Here is a 23,833-nt window from a genome sequence, read left to right as displayed (position 1 = left end):
TTCAAAGTCATTTATTCATTCATATAACAAATATATCCTGAATGACTATCATTCTTATCCATATAAATGCTCATCAAATATAAGCAATAATTAAAAGCAAATATTCAAGTGGTATCATCGTTACTAAGTATGTGATATAACAGATTGTTCCTATATCCCATCTGTCAAGTAGGACAGAGCTGATTGTATAACTGACCTTGAGTTAGTCTCATTGGTTTTAAATTCAAGAATCCCAGGTGTCTGCTCATGATGTTTCAAAAGGATTTCTCATAAGTTAAAAAGTTAAATGTTATGTGTGTTTTATTCAAATAGTGTACATGGTCTTGGATGTTAGAATATGAATTCCAGATAAAAATATAATTTATTCTTTAGATTTGGGACCATGAATTTTCAAAAGCCAGTTTAAATGAGCAAAAGTAAGGAACAAAAAGAAAAAAAAAAAACTGTGTTGGAAAATGGTCAGTGAGTGTTTGGATAGTTCAACTACTAAGAAGGCAATAGGAAGGGTGCTATTATCTTTGAATACCTAATTTTAGCCACCACAATGACATAGTGGGCACTTTCAATTATTTTTTACTGACTGAAAAAAATATTTAAAACTTGTGTTGGTTTGAGAGTGGGTGTGGCCGTGAGTGCATTTACAAGTGTACAAGAGTGAGATGAGGCAGAGAGGGAGGGAGGAGAGGAAGAGATGAGAGAGAAGCAAAGAATTGAATGGGTATGTGAGAACAGAGGACAGTAAATGACTGGTGGTTAAGAGTTAAGTGCAGTTGTGGAATACAGACAACTTTCTTTGTGCATTCATTTTTGGTATAATCTCACCATACAACACCAATCAAGGTCTAAATGTAAACCATTGACTTCTCTTCACACTCTTGTGTTTCCACATAACATATGTCTTCTAAATAGTCTGTTTCTTCATAATTCTCAGATAAAACACTCTATCCCACAATCTTTAATTTTTATTAAAATATTACAATTTTGATGATATATCTGATAAGTGGTGGTAATCATATATTAGTACATACTATTCTTTTATTGCAGGAGGGGGCTACGTGTGTGATCCTGCCAAACTTTGCCAACCTGTGTCTCAATGAGCAAAAGAGGATGATAAAGGAAATTATCTTGTTCACATATTTGACATCTGCAGACTATATATTCAGACCTAATAGAGATTTGAAGCCCCTTTCATTTTATAGACGTGGGAACTGAAATCTCAAGAGGTAAATTCACTTGTCCAAGGTCCCGTCCCTTGTAAAAGCTAAAATGTCCTAACCAATTTCTGCACTTCTTGACCCTGAAACTGAATTTTGATAAGACGCTCGCATTCACCATTTCCTGTCACACTGGACTTAAGAGACATGTGCTTTCTCCCAAAAAGCGAACTTTAGCCTTTCTCTTTGTTCTTATGGTCTGAATTTGTATGAGTCTCACTGATACATTTTTGAAATACTACTGCTTTGATCATGTTTTCCCTCAGATGAAGACTGCCCAATTTTTATACTTCTGAAATCTGTCCTTGTGTTAAAATTTTAGGTATAACCCATCCTCACCCTAACTATAAAATGCCTTCTAACATTAATCTTGAACAAATATTTCTGTCTCTAGGCAGACATCTTGTTCTTTTGCCACCTCCCTGTCCCATCCTTCCTCACTCCCACAAGCATTCGTACCCCATGAACACCTTCCGCAATCATTTTTACTTGTTTATTTTTTTTTCTTTACCTCAAATGGGTTTGTCTCCTTTTTTCCTACTTATCCAAATTATACCACCCTTCCAGAGTCCTATCAGTTCCCAAGTGTTTCTAGAAGCCTAACTCCTTTACATCTAGTCAACAAAGAGACTTCCCTTTCTTGAGGGAGCATTTATCTCGTATCATGATTCTAAATAGCACTCTATGTTGCATTAAATAGTGTCATTTTTCAATTATTTTCTGTGTTTAGGTGTTGTCTCCACAATCAGAGTTGTTAATTTATTGAGGCAAAGACTGAGGCTTATATAAATTCTGTAATCCTAGTCATTAATAAGTATGCTATAACTTCATATTGATTTTAACGAAGGGCAGGAAATAGCCTGACATAATATCCAGCAGTCCTCAAATTCTATGCTTATTTAGAGACACATTAAATTGAAAATTAGTTCAATAAGTCTTTACTTTCTTTGGATATAATATGAAAGTACTTTAATTAATTCATTGATTTGTGTTAAATATTTTCAGTCTTATGTAGAACATTTCAGAGTGAAAGCATTAAATGAAGTCAAAGTTATTAATTAATCTTATTGGTGGTCATTGTACTTGTCTTCCCAACATTCATTTTATTAATTTCAACCTTCCCCTCATGTATAGCAATCATGTAATCTGAAAGGGATTGATTTCTTCTTTCTTCCTCTACTTCATGGATTGCTTTGAGTCTTCTAAACAAATAAGTATTCTTTTCTATTCCAGTAAATTCCAGAAAACCTGGCCTAAGCTAGTCAGCACGTGGTATTCTGGGTACAAAGCTTGGTCCATGTTGACCCATTCAGCACAAAATTTAGCTAATTTTGCCAACATAAATTCTTTCCTTTATAGGAACATGATCCAATAAGTCTTCTAAAAAGTTTAAGGCGATTTATATTGGAATCTCCATTAAATATAAATCAAAGCATCCTAATGATTGTTCTTGTTTGTGACGTTTTAAGAGAATAATTTGAGAAGCCATTAATAATTTTTATCTCACATAGATGTGTGTGCTAAAGAAAGGGAATATGATTGGAAGTGAAATGAGAGACAACACAGATTTATAAAGGTGACACAGGAGCAAATGACTGCAATGGTCTCCTACAATGACTTGACTCCTGGGGAAAAGCTGATTAATTTAATATTGTAGATATTTTCAAAGGAACTTAAAATGTAGGCCTCATCTCTTTATTGCTACAAGAAATGCATTATGTAATGTTATGCCTACTAAAAATATAACCCTATACAAATTCATGCCTTTACATATTCTAGTAGATTTTTCACAATAATCCATATTGTTTCTGTGCTAAGCCTGTTTTGTAGATTTGTTAAAATCAGCAAGTGTGTTTTCAAAATTCTTTAAATAGATCATTGGACTTATCATATTGTAAAATTGCATATTTTTAATTTGAAAATATTCTTTTTATTATGTATACAAATAGCATTGAGAGAAAGATTATGATTAAAAAAATAAAACAACCCTTCCCCAATTCTTAATAGCTTGCCAGGATATTTTTGACCAGGATGCTTCTAAATGTACACAATATGTCTAGGTATTATTTTGTATATTACATGTAGTAATTGGGCTTAATATCTATTGAAGAAAACCCAAGTGCACTGTGATGAGTGCTAACAAGAAGGATAACTCTAAGATAATGAGAATAATCCTAACTGGGGTGTGCCAAAGTGTGACTTTTGATCTGTATTTTTGAAATATGAGTAGAATAAAGAGGCAAGGAAGGGAAACAGCACAAGCAAAGTCATGAAGTAGAGAACATTTTGAAAATTCTTGGACTGCCTGAAGGACGTAGGATGTGACAAAGTCCAGATTGTAGAAAATGCTAAAAATATTATATTTTATTATGTAAGCAATAAGGAACAAACAAATGTTTTCTGAGTAGGAGATAATATTAGACATTGCTTTGGGGAGGATATTCTGTTGGAGTTATGAAAGCTGGATTAGAAAAGAAAAAAAAATAAAAAAGGAGAACCCTCTGCAAAGAATTAGAACAATAGCAAAAATTGAGTGCAGGGAACACAACAGATGTTTCTGAAGTGATTGACAGAACTGATAGAAGCTAGTCAGTTGTGAGGATGAGGGAAAAAATGTGTTACAATGGCTGAGGTCCACAAATAACACAAATATTTCTTGCAATAATCAAGATGGTGAATACTGAAGGAAGAGCATGTATAAGAAGACAGACTGAGTTGTGGGTGTTCAAGAAATTATGTTCTGGAAATCATTGGGAAATCTATGCTGGGACTTCAGAAAAGAGAGACCAGGACTGGAGAAATAATATCTGTTAAAGCTCCTCATTATACATGAAAATGAAGATGACTGAGGATGTTGCCATAGAAAACATAGCATCTAAAAGGGTGAAGGGAAAAGAATTTGAGAAGAAATCAAGACAGGAATTTAATGCAGGAGGAGAATGAGGATAAAGTCCAGGGAGGGTCCCTCAAAAGAGATTTTTGTAAGGATGGAGGAGATGTCATCCAATGCTGCCAGGACATCAACTAAGATAAAAAGTCTGAAAATACATGACTGGGTTTAGCAATAAGTAGCATTTTTGAGAGGACATTTTCAGTACCTTACTGAGAGAAAAGAAGATTAGAGCAGGCTGCCTATGAAAGCTGAGGAAGCAGAAACTGCAAATATAGAATAAATGAGTTCTGGGGGGTTAGGGAAGAAACCAAAAGGGAAGGTGATTTAGGAAAGGCAGGATTAAGGGAGGGTTTTTAATTGGATTGAAGGGACTCAGGCTTTTTGTGGGCTAAGGGAAAAGAGAAAGGGAGGATGCTGAACTATGAAAGGCACTTAGGGAAAAATCATAAGACAACATGTAGACTAGAAGAAGCCACACAGGAGGGGCTCAAAGGCAGTCGGTTGTAAAAGGGAAAAGATGATTTGTTTCTCTGTGAGAAGAGGTTACCAAAAGTTCTGTTTTTTGACAGGAATGGCAAGGTGAGCTTTATTCAAAAGCTGTTGCACTATATAAGGATCAGAAGCAACACAGGATAAGGGATGATAAGCATATCAAGGTGATTGTATATACTTACATACATGTTATGTCAGTGATGTGGAAACATGTCCCATAAACATGGAGTTTTATTGTGAAAGTGAATATTTTATGTTTAAAACAGCCTAGAAAATTATTACTGCTAATGGGAGAGTGCCTCCGAGAACCCAATTAATGAATGAATTTTCAAACATAGCTCATGCCTTTCAGTAATACACACCTGTGCTCTAGTCATTTTAGTGCACTAATAAATTTTATTGCTTGCTCTCCTTCCACACCATACAATGAACATTAAGTTAGTGCTAAGAATAAATAAAAAAGAATTACACAATTATAAATACAATTACATATTATATATTGTACATCTATAATATACATTATTCTACATATAATTATATATGCAGTTATATATACAATTAATATACTGTTATATTTAAATATATTGTGTCTAAATGGAAGAATAATATGAATTAAATATTATTAACATAAATCATTTAGTTAATTAAAATTATTAATACAATGTATACTATATTATGATTATAAAATATAAATGACTATAAATAAAATAAAAACAGGAATCATTTGGGGCGCTCAGTTGGTTAAGCGTCCAACTTTGACTCAGGTCATGATCTTGTGGTTCGTGAGTTCGAGCTCTGTGTTGGGCTCTGTGCTGACAGCTCAGAGCCTGGATCCTGCTTCAGAGTCTGTTTCTCCCTCTTTTTCTACCCCTCCCCCACTCACGGTCTCTCTCTCTCTCTCTCTCTCTCTCTCTCTCTCTCTCTCTCCCCCTATATATACATATGTGTGTGTGTGTGTGTGTGTGTGTGTCTGTGTGTATATACACACACACACATATATATGTAAAATAAATAAATGTTAAAAAAATTAAAAACAAAACAAAACAGGAATTATTTACTGAACACCTACCATGAGCCAGCATTGTGCTAGATAGGGACTTTATATATTATTTCATTTATTCCTCATAGCCACACAGTGAAGTAGAAATTGAGACTCAAGGAAAGGGTCACCAGTTTACCAAAGGCACAAAGCAAGGGCAAGACATGAATTCAGGTCTCTCACAACTGTATTCAGGGTGTTGCTTTAAATAAGTCTGTGACCATGACTAATGACATAATTTTACCTTATCTTCTAGTTTCGATCTGTGGTGGGGGTACAGAACAGTTGATTTTTACCTCGCATCTACAACTCTTTATTTTAAGCTCATCTCACAGTTTATTTTTTCTGCAATAAATAAGTCTAATCTTAACGGTCCTTAGTCTTTTTTCTTCCTTTTTACTTGGTTGGTACTGTCACTTTATCACCTTTCGAGAATCTGTGAGGTAGTCAAATCATAGCAGTTGTAATTTCAAAGGTTTAGCATACCAATATTTTACCTAAGCTTTCATGTTATGAGCTCAGCAGTGAGTTTGTGGGTGAGACTAATAGGAAAAGAGTCTGTAATATTAGGCAATAATGTAATACTGAATTTGGAGGAAGTGGCTGAATGAGGTGCTCTGCAGCATAAGTACACTACCCTTACTCTGTAGAGTAATATGCCAGCTAGAGAGAGTCCTTAACCTGAATTGTGAGAATGATTTTATGATAAAAATACTGCATGGTGAGTCTGAACACCAAAAACTCATTTGTGACTGTGCCACTAAATGTGACCTTGGTTTCTATAACGTTTCTTTAACGTTCTCTGCTGCTGTTTACTCAAACTTAGAAGAAAGAATTTGTTAAACAATCTTTCCAATTCCACATAGTCAATAAAACTGTTGGATAAAGCTCTATTTATAAAGAACATCCTGGGAGTAGGGCTTACCTTAAACTAACGGGTTTTGGAGGAAAAACAGATGAATCACTTTCTTTTGGCCTTTACATATAGACCAACTTCTCAAATGGTGAGTGATCAGAAGCCGAAAGGAAAGAGCAAAGACTAGATGTATCCATTCATTCCTTTCCTGACATATAAAACTCTGAAATACCCCCCTGACCTCAGTTAACTGTGTAAGTCCAAAAGGGCTTTTGTTTTCCTAAGAGGAGTTAAATAAAAATTACACTAAATGTTTCAGGAGCTAATGCTGCTCTTCAGATATCTTTGTTCAAATCTCTTGTGATTTACTGTCACAAAAATTTCTGAACAATACCACAGCAACTCTACCTAACAAACGAAAGAGAAGCCATAACCGTATATTGTCATGTGCGACAAGTTAATGTGGAGCATTTTCTAGTGCTGCCCTCTCCAGAGGTTCCAACACACAAACATCAGGCTGAGTGTATTTAAACAAGCAGTGTTTGAATTCATTCCAACCTTTCCATTTACAGCAATTTAAGACTATTTGTATTCAGGAAACAAAATAACAAGGGACAGCTGTTTCTCCACTTTGCTCTTACTTCTAGGCTATTTAAAAACACTTTGACAAGTTAAAAATGTAAAAGAGCATCATTATAATTTAGGGAATGCGTACGTCAGGTAAAATTATGGAGACCAGCATAAAATCAATAGTTTCCTTTTAAACCAATTTTACTAACAGAGAACTAGCTTATATTTTGGAATACAGGCAACGTGCTAGGTATTTATATGTCATATATCTTCAGCTTAAGAGATTCAAGAATGAGCCCATACAAGAACAGAACATTACCCATGGGTGGTCCTACATATATCTAGTCCTCTGAAGCATGCTTATATTGTTATGGGCCATACCACTCAAGCCCACCAGTAGCTGAAGACCACTCAGCTGATGTGTATAGACATTACCTCTGCATTCACCATTAGCATTTCATAGTATAAAGATGTTACATAAGTTAACTCTTCCACTGATTACTGAAAGGAAATGCTGGGCTGATAAGGCTACCCCATCATCTCCCTAAAGCAGTGGAAGGGATCATACCCACAACCTTAAACTGCCTTCACCGTTATTCAACCAAACAATGAAAGGATGATGTATGAGAGCCTAGGGTGTGCCTTACATTATTCTTTCTACATGGCAGATTGTAATGCCATGCTTGAAGAATTCAAATTTTCAATGCTGGCAGAGCTATGCACAACCAGAAATTTTCTAAGATGATCATAGCCTATTGGAAATCTACCTTTCAGAACTCTGCATATGAAAAATTAGTTTGGAATCAAACTCTAAATTGCTGCTTCAAAATGTGGCACTATTATAGCTACTTAAGAGAAAAAAACACAAACCCACTGATTGAATGTGCCCAAAAGAATGCTTTTGATTTAAAAAAAAAAAAAAAAAAAACTAATCAACAGATTTTTCTTGCTTCCTAGTGTGAGTGTTGCTTCTTTTCCTGAGATACCACATATGAATATTAACAAAAGAACAGTGCACACAGGAGAAATGCTGTTTTTGTAAACTCAATGGGATGAATGTTAACAGTTTTAGGAATATGTTATGGTAAGGGGGAGGGGTTTGTCCATATGCATGTGGTTATTTTTAGGTAAGTAAATTACCTTCCAAAGGAGCCAGATGGCTCTAGGAACACATCTGCAGCTTTGGTTTTCGTTTTCTCACTCCTCACACTGATAATGGCAGGGTCATTGAGGAGACGGTCACAAGCAATCCTATGAAACGTACACTGCTTTGTGTAAAAACAGGCAGAAATATATACTATAGATTTTTTGTAAGCTAAGGCTATAAGAAGATGGACTTCTATCATTGTTAAACCAATTGGCAACATTTCTCTTCAAGATTGCTGTATGGAGAGGTAAGGAACTTGTTGAGGGATACTACAACACTGGGGGAAATTCTGAGATTGAAGATTATCCATGAATTACAAGCCACCTTATTTGGCGGAAGTATTGTTTGTTTATATTGAAAATAAAAATTATGACATTGTTTTCATCTTATTCAGCTCTAAAAATGGAACTTTGTGGTGATAAAAAGCACATTATTCAATAATTTCGCGGCATACCCACTGTGCCAGTCATCAAAGTTTTGTGCCTTTCCACTTTCCATGTTTCTTTGCCCTGTTTCATGCTACTGATGCTGGATCCTGGAAACACATCTTCCTTTCCAGCTGGCAAGATGTTAAGCCTTATTTGGCAGCAGGTGCTGGGGGGACACCTTTGGAGAAGGGGTTCTCTGCTTGCTTCTGGTACAACTTCTAATTAATTCTTTTTCCTAGTACATGACTACAAGTTGAGTGGAGGACATCTAGTGGTTCTCACATTCCAGGAAGCTTCCTAGCACCCCCAGGGAAGCTTCCTTGTAAGTTTTGTGAGCTCACAAGCCAGCATCTTTCCCAGGAAGTTTTCATGGGAACCTGGCAGACAGTTTCATGTTAGCTATGGTTGATCTGCATCATCTCAACTAACTGTGCCATCCAGCAATCACTGCCATACCCTCTCCAAAAAAGTCTGACTCTCAGTATTGGGGGACAGGGCAGGAGTTAGGTAGTGGGGCCTCTTACAAGTTTGCTTCTTCCTTGGGTACTATGTCTCTCCCTAAAGGTAGTACCTGCTCTCCATATTTGCTATTTCTGAATTCTTTGAAGTTCTCTTCATCCTTTTGTTGGTTAATATCCTGTTACTACTTAACCATTATATTAATATGAAACTTTCCATGTTCAAATCACTCATGTGGCTTCTGTCTCTTGACTAAATCTTAACTTGTACACTCAATTAAACTATTCAGGACAAGATGGATAATAAGACATTTTAATTAAAGAAATGAGTGGGCAGCTGAAAGTAATAAAGTCTGGAAAAATATGAAAACACACAAACTGGGAAGGTATGAATTAGAATAGACAAGTGTGGCAGAGAGTATAAGCTCTTCCTTAAAATCTGCCCTTCTCCTCTTTAATACTCCCAGAATTATAGCCAGACACAGAACTGCCCAGCTTGTCTGTTTACTTGCTGCCTTGCAGTTATGTGTGGCCATAGGACCAAGTTCTCACCAATAGAGTGTGAACACAAGGGATACATGCCATATCCTTTTCTGGGACTTGAGAGATCATGCATGTCTCTATTACATTCTCTTCCTCCTTTCTGATCAGAACACAGAAGTAGAGTGGCTCAGCTATGACCATACAGATGACAATAGTGCTCTAAAGGATGATCGAGCAACCATTTAGAAGGAATCTAATTCCTGAATGACTGTGATGAAAAGAGGTGCCATATAAACCTGGATTGCTTATGTCAAACCTATTTCATAGACAGAGGTATGTTTATAGTTATTAACCCACTGTAATTTGGAGTCTATTTGTTATAACAGTTTAGTTTTGATCCAACTAATATAACTGTGGGGAAAGTCACTATTGTTCCTCTGTCTCATGCCTCTATTTGACCTAGATGTTATTATCTATAATTGTTCATATATATTAAACTATTATTCCACTATTTCCATATCCAAATGTGTTTGATTGAAAAAATATTCCCAATCTCTAGAGCATGGTCTTAACCTTCTTTGATGTATAGATCCCTGAATTTAGTGATTCATCACTTACATATCACACCCAGTGCTCATCAGAACAAATGTCCTCCTTCATTCCCATTACCCATTTAGCCCATCCCTCCATCCACCTTCCCTGTTGCTAATGTTACTAATTCCCATTTTGTATTCCACGTATCAATAGCACATGACCTAAAACTAAGACTCAGAAGTCCTCTTACCATTATATGAAGAAAACGATAGTTTATGACGGTGTAGGGCTACATAAAAATAATTTTTTAACCTTCACTAGTAAATAGTGACATTAAAAACTTCTGACATTTAAAAAAATATTGAATATGCACCATATGTCAGGAACCAGGATTTTATTGAACAAGGTAGACCTTGTCTTTGCCCTCATAGATCTTATAGTTTAGTGAGAAAGACAGATATTAAATAAATAATAAGAAGGGATGGGGCGCCTGGGTGGCTCAGATGGTTAAGCCTCTGACTTTAGCTCAGGTTATGATCTCACAGTTAGTGAGCCCCACTTCAGGGTCTGTGCTGACAGCTCAGACTCTAGAGCCTGCTTCAGATTCTGTGTCTCCCTCTCTCTCTGCCTCTTACCCTGACCTCTCTCAAAAATAAATAAACATTAAACATTTTTTAGAAATTCCGTTGGTTACTTTGAAAAAGGATTATTTCGAAAAAGAACATCTAGTAGGAATCCAATGAATGCTGTTATTAACTCAAACTTATAAATAGCATTATGATGCAGGTCATTTACAGTTCAAATACGTCCGGTAAATAATTTACCTGATAAATGCCACAAAGCATTGATTTTTAAATGCATTTGATGTTTAGTTTGGGAACTTAAAATTAGAGTTTTATCATTCAGGAATCAAAACGCATTTGCCTTCTTCTTATTATTTTCTGCAGTTGCACACCCTTTGGTAGGGATGGTAGGGATATGTGAGTGGTTGACCCTGGCAGAGGGGAATATTTTACCACTGAGATTGTTTGGAATTGTCAGTACATATTATAGTTAAAAGTTGACCAACTTTTGGTCAGTTCATTACTGTTTAAAGTTCTCTACCCACAAAGAACCCAACATGGAAGGCACCTGGGGCAGAATATTCCTAGTGTCCTAACCTCTTGTGATGCCACTAATTTTCTGCACTGATCTTGGAATCATACAGTCACTAATACTCTATACATTAATGGTTCTTTTGAACTTGGGTGTTTTATTATTTCTTAGCATTTATTATATGCCAGACATGGTCCTAAGTGCTTCCCAGATATGAACTCCAAAATCCCTCATAACAACCTTTTAAAGAAGATAAAAATAGTTTTTAAAAAGATTAAGGATTTTAGTTCAAAAACTTTTCATTTATAGAGTCAGTATTTTTCTATGAGCAAAATGACTGGTAAGATTTAAAAATTGTTTTGTGCTGTAGAATTGAGTTTTACTTTGTAGACTGAAATAACAGCTATTGTCTGGGAGGGAATTAATTTGACCTCTTTGAAATGCTAATTAAATTCTTATCTACAAACCCAATATTTGCATTGTTGAGCTATGTAAAGGAAATATAAAATCCATAGGCTTGATGAAATGATAAAAGACATTTGTTTAACGAAATCATTAAAAAGGAATAGTCACTTTTATTCTGGGCATATATTCTGTCCCACATGTAAGAACAAAACAAAATAATACCAATTCATAGAAAGCATATTACACTTAACTGTATGTGGTGTTTGTTATTTAGGTTGTTTTGACAATACACAGAGGAATATTTCCTGAATTTTAAAATTAAAAAGACTAAGTTAATATGATTATGCCTTCAAATAAATAGTTGAATGATGTCAGTTTGATTTCTGTGAGCTTATGAACTTAAATTTTCACCAGCTTCCAGGTGTTGATTCTTGTAAGTCAAATATCATTTACTCTTGAATATATTTCTAACAACATATTCTAATTTTAATTAAAATATTCTTAGATAGTAGAAAAGTTTATGGCATAATTTTCAATAGACCTAACTGATGCAAGTATTAATAACAAAGAGATACACAATAATCCACACTACACTACATGTTTTAAATAATAAGTGCATATTTTCAGACTCATACTTCAATCCAATTCAAAAAATACTACTTTCAAAGTACATTAGTGCAGTGAATTTTGTCGACTACATACCCACTGGGATTTCCTGATATAAACAAGTTCAGGCCAATAAATTACTGTCATTTTGTGTAATTCATTTGGCTATGGCTGAATTTTTCCATTTTTAGATTTTTATTTTATTTTTATTAAAAAATTAATGTTCATTTATTTTCCAGAGAGAGACAGAGAGACAGAATGAGAGTGGGGGATGGGCAGAGAAAGAGGGAGACACAGAATCTGAAGCCAGCTCTAGGCTCTGAGCTTTCAGCACAGAGCCCAATGCAGGGCTTGAACTCACAAACAATGAGATCATAACCTGGGTGTAAGTCAGACACTTAACCGACTGAGCCACCCAGCAACCCCTCTGTTTTTAGGTTTTTTTTTTAAAGAAAACTGTACTACCTTTCCTCTTTATTATGGCCCTACCATGATGGCCATAAATTAAATATAATCATAATAAAATAAGATTTTATGTTATATTTTAATTATCAAATTCAAAGTGATAAAAGGAAAACAGTAGATTTACACTTCTCCATATGTAATGGACTATTGTGCGCCTTAAAGGACACTATTTATCATATTGATTCAGGTGTAGAAATTATTTTCTGTTGAAACTAATGTCACATCAATGTTTTATAAATAAAATCTCCTCTTAGAAGAAGGAATGTGCGTGTTCATGTCTATGGATGATTGAGAAGGCTAGAGGTGTTGATTTAGATGGGATATAATTGTACTTGAAAGTCTGATGCTTAAAATCACTGTGAATCAGAATAATGTATACATGGAGCAAATCGATCAACAGGGCTTCTCGAATAACTGACATGTTAGTGGGGCTATATTGAACCAGGATTGAACTCAAGTAAGACTGTCACTCATGATTTACCTGGCAGAGCATTTTTTTTGAGTGAAAGTGAGTTATGTCTTTGATTAGAACATACAGAAAAATAGAGTCATCAGATAGACAGAATAGAGATTGACTTATTTAAAAACTCCTATTGAACCAAAGCCAGTATTTATCCTCATTCTCCCAATGTAGGTTTACATGACACAGACACAGGTCCCAGTTGAAGCTTCTCTATAAAGATAACAGCAGAGCTTTTGTTATTGGTCTGAATATACTTTAAACCAAAAAAAAGGCATATTGGATTACATCTTTTCACTGTTTTTGTATGCTAGATGCTTATTCATAAAATTAATTATCAGTAAATTAATCTATAGTACCAATCTTTCTACTATAGAACATGATCTACTAGCCTAGACGTTTAAAAAAAAAATTCCTTAAATTCCAACACAAGTGGCTCTCTTAGTGTTCCAGAGAGTATCAACATGCTCTCTTTCTCTTCTTCAAGTTACATTTTTTTAGTGATTTTCTGGGGCTTGGGATGAGGAAAGAGGTTTCCAGAGGGTTGGACACGTTACAGGACAGCACTGATGTCAAGAAACACAACTATCTAATAAAGCTCAGTAGCTTAACAGAAGGTTCAGCTCAATAAGGGATTAGAGAGACAATATTTGTCTAGAAGAAGGTATCCAAAGAGACAACAGACTTTCTCATGTCCTAATCTACCTAACCCCTGATCCCCACTTCCTTTCCCTAATTCTTACTCATTCTTCATATCTCAAGTTAAATATCATTTGCACAGAGATGTCCTCACTGACCCCCTGACTAGGTTAAGTACCTTGTTATATTCTTATAGCATTCTCCACTTCTGTTTGGTATAATTCATTTGTAACTTGTTTATCTATGAAGCTTTTATCTAATTTCACTGTATATCTCCAGTGCCTTGTTCATAACAGGCACTCAAAAATATTTGTTGAAATAATGGATAGCTGAGATCACTAATAGCAGTTATATATTATGATGGGTTTCAAGAGAGAAAATCTAAGATGGAGAGCTTAAGGTTGAGGAGTTGATACTGGATCATTTTTCTGTAACATTTCTTAATAATTTCCTTCTTTTGGTTTGGAGTCCCAGCTCTTTGTTTTAGCATAAAGAATACAATTATCCCAATGATGTCTTGACAGACACAAACATACTTATCTTTATAGTACACAATCTACAACACCACAATTTTCACCAGCTTAATGAATGGTGAAGGATCAGGCAGCCATTTGAATCTTCTACCCATTCTTTGTTTTTGTACTTAGAGACTCCAAGTGTTGACAGTAGCTCTGAATTATTTTTAATAGGCTAATGGTTGACATTAAAACAAACCACATGTACTTGAGCATGACAAACATCATATTGAAAGTGTTAATATCATAACTATCTCACGTATTACACTGACCTTGCACTTAAAAAGAATAGCAAACAATATGCAATCGCAAACAATAGCAAAGCAATTATGGTCACTACTTGATTCTTAATCACTTACTTTGACTCATTCCATGATTACACTTATTTATGGAACATTTCCTGATGACAATTCTGCACTAATTCTACTGAATACTGCAGGGTACTAAAATTTATTATTGTAAATTCACTTTGAACATTAACTAGTCTTGGAAAAAGGCACATGTTTTTACAAACATCTTACATTCTTCTATAGAGTGCCACTGATAACAAAATTCCCAATCCACATTTAGTCTTCAAGTATCAATGTCCTGCCACTGCAATAGGGACTTTGTTTTCAATTACTCAGCACTTGCTGGCAGAAATGTTTTCCTTTTTCCTTCTTACACTCTGTTTGAGTAGCAAAAAGGATAACACATATCAGGCAGTTTAAAATCCTCCCTGGTGTTATCCATAGGCAGTTAGTCAGAAAGCTTTCTAAGGAAAAATCCTTCTCAACAGAGAAAAATATACTTGAATATTTTGTAAGGCACTTTGTAGAGATAGAAATAAATGGGGAAAGCTACAAGCTGTCGAATTCACTCCCCTAATGTGTCTTTGCTGTCATAGGAGCAGGATTTAATTCAAAACTCAATACCGCTCTGGAAATTTACTTTCCTCAAGAAAAGTGCAGCCTTGAGGAGAAAGTAATTACTAAATATGAGTGAGGAAAGGGAACAATGAACCGAAGCCTAAACAGATCATTATAGTTGTTACCAGAGGGTTTCGGAGTCAGGAAGAGGAAGAAAATGGTATGTACATGTTTGACATTTTAATATTACACTCTCATTAGCTGCTTTCTAAACTCTGAAATATTTGACATGTAATAAAGTACCCAGAAGATAGGCCATTTTCTCTAGCCCTTACCGAATGATTCTATTTAAAATAGAAAAAGAAGAAAAAAGAAGAAAAAGGTGGAAAAAGTAGAAGAAAAAGGTAACGTGTGACTCCAATTTTAGAATTCCACAGAAAATGCCTGAAAATACAATATTCATCATTTGGGACTAGCATGAATCAGCGCCAGTATTTTTAATAGTTGTAACCTACTCATTGTTGATTGCATTAACAAATTTTCAATTTTATTGGACATAATTTATTGCTATTGACTGGTAAAAGATGGAAAAGATTTAAATATTTTGCAAATTTAAGTTTAAAATAGTTTATTTAATGAGCCCCATGAATCCATACCATAACATAAAAATTTCACAGAAATAGGGTTGATGTCTTTCAAAATCTCTACGAGAGTTGAGGTGATATTTGCTATCTTATTCTGTACTGGCTGGTAAGACATTTGATGTAAATTTTTTTCTCCTGGATCCTTTATAAAAAATTAGATACTGAATTTCTCTAGTAAAAAGAATAAACAATAAAAACTATTGTTAAACAATGCGATCACTAGCTTGGCTACCCTATCAAATGGAATTTAATAAGAAGCTCATTTTTCTGCCCTAATTTCAGAGCTATCAGACTAACAATGCATGTTTGAAAATCCTAAGTGAAGAGAAGGCATGACTATGAACTCAACTACAGACAATTGTGTTTTCTTCTCTGGATCTTCAGCACTGGCAGATACTCAGCAAACGCGGTATTTTGTTTATCAGTTTTACATAGTGGTCTGGTTCAGAAAATAGTAAATTCCTTTATTAAAAATTTCTTCTATTTTTCCAGAATTTTTTTCAATGTTCCTTTCAATTATCCCTTTTGGCACAAGGTGAAAGAAGTCTATTATAAGGACAGCTGCCAGGTGTAATACATAAAGTTCCTTTTTTATTTCTTGAATTACATGGTTCCCGGACCCATCTCTTAGGACTTTATTATAATATATTAAGACATGCTAAGTGCATATTTTGTATAATATTTAATTGATCAATGGGAAAAATGAAGTTAGCTTTTTTATGTATTCTATTGCTTCAACTCATTTAACTTAAAGAATATATTTATTTTTCCCAAACTAAATTTAGCTGCTTCTTATTAATCAAATAGGTTAATTTTAACTCATTACAGAAATGCACGTTTCCAATGCAATGGACAAATTGACATGTACTGTATTTACTCTGAATGTTGAAAGCTGCTGAGGTTTTTGTTGTTTAGGAGTGGTGGAGACAAAAAAGAAGTGGAGAGGAGGAAAGGGACAGATCCTTCAGGCTTCTAGTTTTATTCAAGTTTTGTCTTCTACCTCTACTATACTTTCTCTACACCATTCCTGGGCACAAACACAATTTGTAATATTCTCCATTGTCATGGTCATCTAAACTTGCATTAATATGTGCATTGCCCAGGGATGGACACACAGTACCTTTTTTATTTAAGTGAATTTATATTCCTAACAGCATTGCTCGAGAATGTTCATTTTCTCATATACTGACTAGACTGATGCTTTGTTTTTAATTTGCCAATCTAGTTTGGAAAAATATAATGCCATTTTATGTTTATTTTCCTGATTACTCATGAAATTGAACAGTATTTTTGCTTACCAAGCACTTGTATTTCTTTTGGGAATGACTTAGTTATATTTTGCCCACATTGTTAATTATGTGGTCATTTAAAAGTGACTTATTAAAAGATTAATATATAATTTTCTAGTTTCTCATTTGTCTCTTAAACATGTTCATGTTATATTTCACTGTTCTTAAATTAGTACAAGCAGATTTTCCATCAATAACACAATACATCCCTTAATTTTCATCTTCAATTATATCTCATATAGAGTATGCCAAAGATAGGGGCTCTGAGATATACACATATATGCATAATGGTGAAATTCTCCTGATAGCTACTTGAGCAGCCAAAATGAATATAGATATTGGGCTATTTTATTATAGCGTTGAGTATGTAACTACTTAGAATATTTACCTGTTTTTCATAAATTTGGAAATTGTTACTTTACAACATCACTTATCATGTACAAACTAATTATAAACTAAAGCATTTGTCTCTATCCAGAATTTTAAAGCTTTCTTACAACAAAACCATAAAATTTTAACATTGGAGGCAATTACTCTTGTTTGTACACAATATTATTGTTAAACAGACTTTTAAAAATGTTTTGACCAAAAAGATGGACAAAACCAATCTAAACATGTCCTAAGTCTCAGGTTTATATTCCCTACATATTAGTAAACTTTTGTGGTACTTCAATTTCAGGTTTTTTTGGCTAAAGATCAATCAGTGTTAAAGTTTCAAAACAGTAATGTTATTTAAACCTGGGAAATATCTGAAAATATAATTATTTGGGCCTTGCGTATGTATACATACTTGGAGAAAGGGGCTGCAGGCACAATTTTCTTAATGAGCTATGACAATACTTAAAAGCATCTGTGTGCTATGCTAATTTGACTTTCCTGATAGGAATTGTTTTAATATTCTTCCAAGTTCTAAAGTTTGCCTAGTAAGAGTGCCAGTACAAACAATGAGATGTGCTTATGTATTCTGCTTTTTCAGGAGTCTCCCATCCAAGTTCATTTTGATTTGTATTATATATTGTATATTTGTATTACATTTTGTATTTATAAATATGCATCCTAGCATAGACATAATATATATAATATTATATATATTTATACATATATCATTTCTATGCTAGGGTAATTTTATTATGGGGAACGTATATTTAATTGGATTTATGATAATCATTATGCCACTAATAGTTTTTGTGGGAAACTTTTTTCCCTTAGTAATTTTGTCCTATATATTTTATAGTTGCATCTTTTATGTTTAAAACGTGTTGACTGGGTGTCTACTGATATTTTATGAATATATTTTAGAAAACTCTACTGTCTTATTTTAATTATAAATATCTTAATTTGAGAACTATTATTTTGTTTTTATGGGTAATTGAATATTTCCTCAGAGAAATAAAAGGTTTCATCATGAATAATTGATTCTATCCTACATAAAGGTAGAAAAAGGCTATAGATGATTAGGTTTATTCTGCTATTCTTTTCTCCCCCCCCATTCTTTCAACTTTTCCTTTTTGAAATTCAGGATAAAGCCTTCTCATTTACTCCAATCTTCTCCAAATCCTTTTTCAGATCTATAAATCTCTCTAATAAGTAAGGGCCCAAATGTTTAAATACCTATGAGCTTTAGGTATGGAATGATCTACTACAAACATTGTTTTTCTTTGAAAGATTTTTTACATTAAAAATTCATATGAACTTTAAAAATATATGTATTGTATATGTGTATATATACATATATATATTTCAATATAATAAATAATGTTATAGACCTGAAATCATAAAAATACTAGAAGAAAACATAAGTTGTAAACCCTTTGACATTGGTCTTGGTGATGACTTTTTGAAATTGATACCAAATACACAGTCAAAAATGAACAAATTAAAAAGTGGGACTGCACCAAACTAAAAACTTTCTTCAGAGAAAAGGAAAACATCAATGAAATGTGAAGGCAACCTACTGAATGGGAGAAAATATTTGCAAATCACATATCTGATAAGAGGTTAATATCCAAAATATACAAAGAACTCATACAACTCAAAACAGACACAAAACAAACAATCTGATTTAAATGTGACCGAAAGATCTGAATAGACATTTTTCCATGGTGTTCCATGGCCAACACGCACATGGAAAGATGCTCAACATCACCAATCATCAGGAAAATGAAAATCAAAACCCCAATAAGATATCACATCATACCTATTGGATGGTTATTATTAAAAAGACAAGAAATACAAGTGTTGGTGAGGATAAAAAGGGATGCTTGTACACTGGTAGGTAGGAATATAAATTGGTGCAGCCACTATGGAAAAGAGTATGGAGATTCCTCAAAAAATGAAAAATAGAGCTACCATATGATCCAACAATTTCACTCTTTGATATTTATTTGAAGAAAATGAAAGTGCTAACTCAAAAAGATACATACAGCCCTGTGTTCACTGAAGCATTATTTACAGTAGCCAATATAAGGAAACTACTTGTCTATCAATGGATGAATGAATAAAGAAGATATGACGTATATGTATGTATGTATGTGTGTGGATTGAATACAATAGGACATTATTCAACCATTAAAAAGAAAATCTTTCTATTTGCAACAGCATGGATGGACCTTGAAGACATGTGAAATAAGTCATACAGAGAAAATACCATATGATCTCACTTTTATATGGAATCTAAAAAAAACAAACAAACAACAACAACAACAACAAAACAAGCTCATAGATACAGAGATTAGATTTGTGGTTACCAGAGGCAGAGAGGGTGGAAGGTGGATGAAATGGGTGAAGGAGATCAAAAGGTACAAACTTCCAGTTATAAAACAGGTAAGTCATGGCAATGTAATGTATAGCATGGTGACTATATTATATTGCATATTTGAATGTTGTTGAGACAGCAGATATTAAAAGTTCTCAACACAAGAAAATAATAATTATGTATGATGGATGTAGACTTACTGTGGTGATCATTTTGCAATATGCAAATATTGAATCATTATGTAACACACCTGAATTTAATATATGCTAATTGTACCTCAATAAAACTGTATAGGCAAAATATACACTAAAAAAGAAATAATGATGCAGGTAATTCAACATAAAATAAATTTGTTTAGGAAAAAAGTCTTTGAATACTATCTAGATTCCTGAAACAAAAATACCAGTAACTACAAAATGCTAGGCAAGCAGTCTGGAGAATAGATATAAAGATAAAAATCTCTAAAATCCAGCACAATCTGCCTCTTTTTTTTTCTTGATATGACAATGATTGATATTTGGTTTTCCAGGGCGGAAAAGCCAGGGTTGGAGTTGAAAGTGTCTACATAGGTAACAATTCATCAAAACTGGTAGATGTAGGCGAGTTGATTGCAAAGAATCTGGATGAGGTACAACTCAACCAAAATTTACAACATGACACTCAAAACGAAATCCCATGTTCCAGATATGCTCTGACAAGCAAAGGGAATGGTTGCAGGACTACTTTTCAAGAGCTGTTTGATTTTATCTCAACATTCAAGAATTCCATCAGTTTTAAGATCTTACATAAGCAATATTGTTTTGTTGATAAGAAAATGGAACAAGAACCAACACAAAAGAAAGAATTCTCAGTGACTATTTTGTTTTTTTTTTTTTTCCAACCTAAAATAAACAATACGAGCACTTTTTCCAGGTTCTTCTACTTGGAGAAGCTGCACATTTGCCAACGATGATGTGCATCCCAGAAACATCTGATCACAAATGCTACACTCCTCTCGTGAAGCCACTGGATTCAGCTAGCCTATATATAGTCTTTTCTCAAACTTTGAATATTATAGACTTTAAGATAATAAAAATCTTCTAGAAAAAAAATGATGTCTACTTATTAGTCATGCAACACTATGAGTTTGTCCACCTCATCACGAAGTCCTTATTTAGTAATGAAATGCTGATTAACACTGATTAACTGATAGATCACTGATTAAAATGGTTCATTAGGGAAGTAACTTGCATCTTATTAATAAACAACCAAATTATCCTCATCTCACAAACTGTCGTTAAATAGTTTAGTCTTAGAAGAAATTTATCTGCCCTCCCCAAATAGTAATGCTTTATCTCTTAATACCTTTCTTAATTTCAGAGGCACCTGGGTAGCTCTGTTGGTTTAGTATCCAACTCTTGGTTTCGGCTCAGGTCATGATCTCACAGTTTATGAATTTGAGTCCCTGTTGGTTTGGCTCCATGTTGACAGTACAGAGCCTGCTTGGGATTCTCTCTCTCTCTCTCTCTCTCTCTCTCTCTCTCGCTGCCCCAGCCCGCTCTCTCTCTCAAAATAAACTAAAGAAAGAAAGAAAGAAATAACAAAAACCTTTCTTAATTTCAGAATGCTGGTTTTTTGATATACACACAAAATGGAATTTTTAAAGCTTATTAGACTATTTTTTGTCCTCAGGTGAATTTTTCACCATTCCTGAGTAACGTTGCATAAAGTATGACACATAAAAACTGCATGCCAAATACTGAGCTGAATGATAATATTCAATAGTCTTTAATCCCTATAAACAGTGTCTGTGGTAGGTATTTAGTCTTCCTCCTTTTACTTTCAAGATATGATTGTGGCCTAAGGCTTATCTTATAGCTGGATATCTTTCTCTCTTTATGCTTCTCTTGAAGATCACATCTGAAAAATGCTTTATTTCTATACAGAAATATCCAAATGTCTTCCTCTAATGCAGCTACTTTCCCTAAATGTCATCTGTGTTATCTTTATATCTCATATTTGTTATGTCTGATATTCTTCTTTCACCCACAATTTAATACTGGAAAGTAACTGTGGTCTGATAGAAAGTCATTCTAGACTATAAATAATCAAAAAATTTAGTCTGGGGTCCTGAATGTGCCCTGATTATGTGAGCTTTGTCAGTTGAGTACCTTTGTCAGCTTTGTCAGTTATTGAGTACCTTTGACTCAATAAGCACTCTTATTTCTAAAACAATATTAGAATAGTACTTGGTATCTTCCTCTACTCTCCAATGTTATTTAATGACTAAAACTAAATAGTCCTAGTTTCCATCACCCTTTTTGTTCTGTATGACTCTGCAGTTCTCACGACTGATACCTTTTTAATCTTTCAGTTCAACCATGCTCTTGGAGTCATCTTAAAAATCTCATAGTTTGAACTCTAAATCCTGTCAGTTATATTGTACTGACAATTCACTTTATTATGAGTATTGCATAATAATATCCCTCAAATATATCCCTCTCTTCCTAATTCCAATGTATTCTCCATGATTCTAGATTTAATTACTTCTCTCTGAAATAATATCAAAAGGCATCCTAACTGTTCATTGGTCTTCATTTTATATGTTCTCATATCTTTCCTCTACTTTCCTTAATTGAATTGTTTTTTTATTATTTTTCTTAATTCTTCACTCTATCCTTATGTTGTAAAAAAAAAAGGATATAAGTTGATTTAAAAAGAATACCTCCTCTCTACTTAAAAAAAAAAAAATTAATGTTTATTTATTTTTGAGACAATGCGAGAGACAGAGTGCAAGCAGCAGAGGGAGACACAGAATCTGAAGCGAGTTCCAGGCTCTGAGCTGTCAGCCCAGGGCCCAACACGGGGCTCCTACTCACGAACGGTGAGATCATGACCTGAGCCGAAGTCGGACGCCCAACCGACTGAGCCACTCAGGCGCCCCCTCCTCTCTATTTTTTTAAAGCAGAAACAATGATGAGCAAAAATGGAATAATAAAAAGGGGTCCCAAGTGGGGTTTGAGAGAATAGATGTCTAAATAGATGTATGTGATCATGTATTAAGCACCATGAGAAACTAATAAAGCATTTCATTCATTTGTTCATTCATTCGTTCGTTCATTCAGCACATGTTTTATTTTCTCTAAACAAATTGTTCTTTAGAGAGGATAGTGTCTACTCTCACAAGGTGATCATTGGGAGAGCCAGGATCCCACCAGGGAAATGTGGCTGACATTAGTGGTCTTTTACGATACCCTGTATCGTTACTTCCATATTAATTTTCCACTCTTTCCACTAAGTTCTTCATTCCCTTATCACTTACAATATAATGACGTACTTGGCCACTTCGGCTCTACCTTCCATACCCAGACTCATTACTCATTCCTTTCTAATACAAATGATTGGAACATCATCATAATTTATCTGCTCAATTATTTACATATTTCTTGTATATTAGATTGTTTAAAATAGGAAAAACCCCTTCAGAATACATATAATCGGTTTTCACTCATTATATTTTTAAGCCATATCAGAGATTTTTTTGATGCTTTATATATCTCAGAGAGAGAGAGAGAGAGCACAAGTGGGGGAGGTGCAGAGAGAGAGGAGGACAGAGGATCTGAAGCAAGCTCTGCACTGACAGCAGTGAGACAACACGGGGCTCGAAGTGACGAACCATGAGGTCATGACCTGAGCTAAAGTTGGTCACTCAACTGACTGAGCCACTCAGGCACCCCATAAACCATATCAGAGATTAAAAAAAAATATGTCATGAGTGCCTCTTTACAATAGGACTGAAGGTACACCACCTGTTTGTTATGAATATTCTTCATTGTAACATTATTTTTAAAAATTTTTAATGTTTATTTATTTTTGAGGGAGGGAGGGAGTGGGAACAGGGGAGGGGCAGACACACACACACACACACACACACACACACACACACAGAATCCAAATCAGGCTCCAGCCTCTGAGCTGTCAGCACAGAGCCCGGCAGGGAGCTCGAACTCACAAACCAT

General features: G+C 34.3%; 1 long non-coding RNA gene across 1 annotated transcript; it reads left to right on the top strand.

The window, feature by feature from the left end:
• Positions 1 to 1,052: 1,052 nt before the first annotated feature.
• LOC125922094 (uncharacterized) lies at positions 1,053 to 20,847 on the top strand. Its single transcript, XR_007457573.1, has 4 exons — positions 1,053 to 1,223; positions 16,074 to 16,200; positions 19,679 to 19,903; positions 20,365 to 20,847. It is a non-coding gene; the product is annotated as an uncharacterized LOC125922094 (long non-coding RNA).
• The last annotated feature ends 2,986 nt before the right edge of the window (positions 20,848 to 23,833 follow it).

This window comes from Panthera uncia, chromosome C2, assembly GCF_023721935.1.
Source record: "Panthera uncia isolate 11264 chromosome C2, Puncia_PCG_1.0, whole genome shotgun sequence".
Taxonomy (NCBI): domain Eukaryota; kingdom Metazoa; phylum Chordata; class Mammalia; order Carnivora; family Felidae; genus Panthera; species Panthera uncia.
Note: the sequence above shows the minus strand (reverse complement) of the source record. Positions and strands in the feature narration are given on the sequence as shown.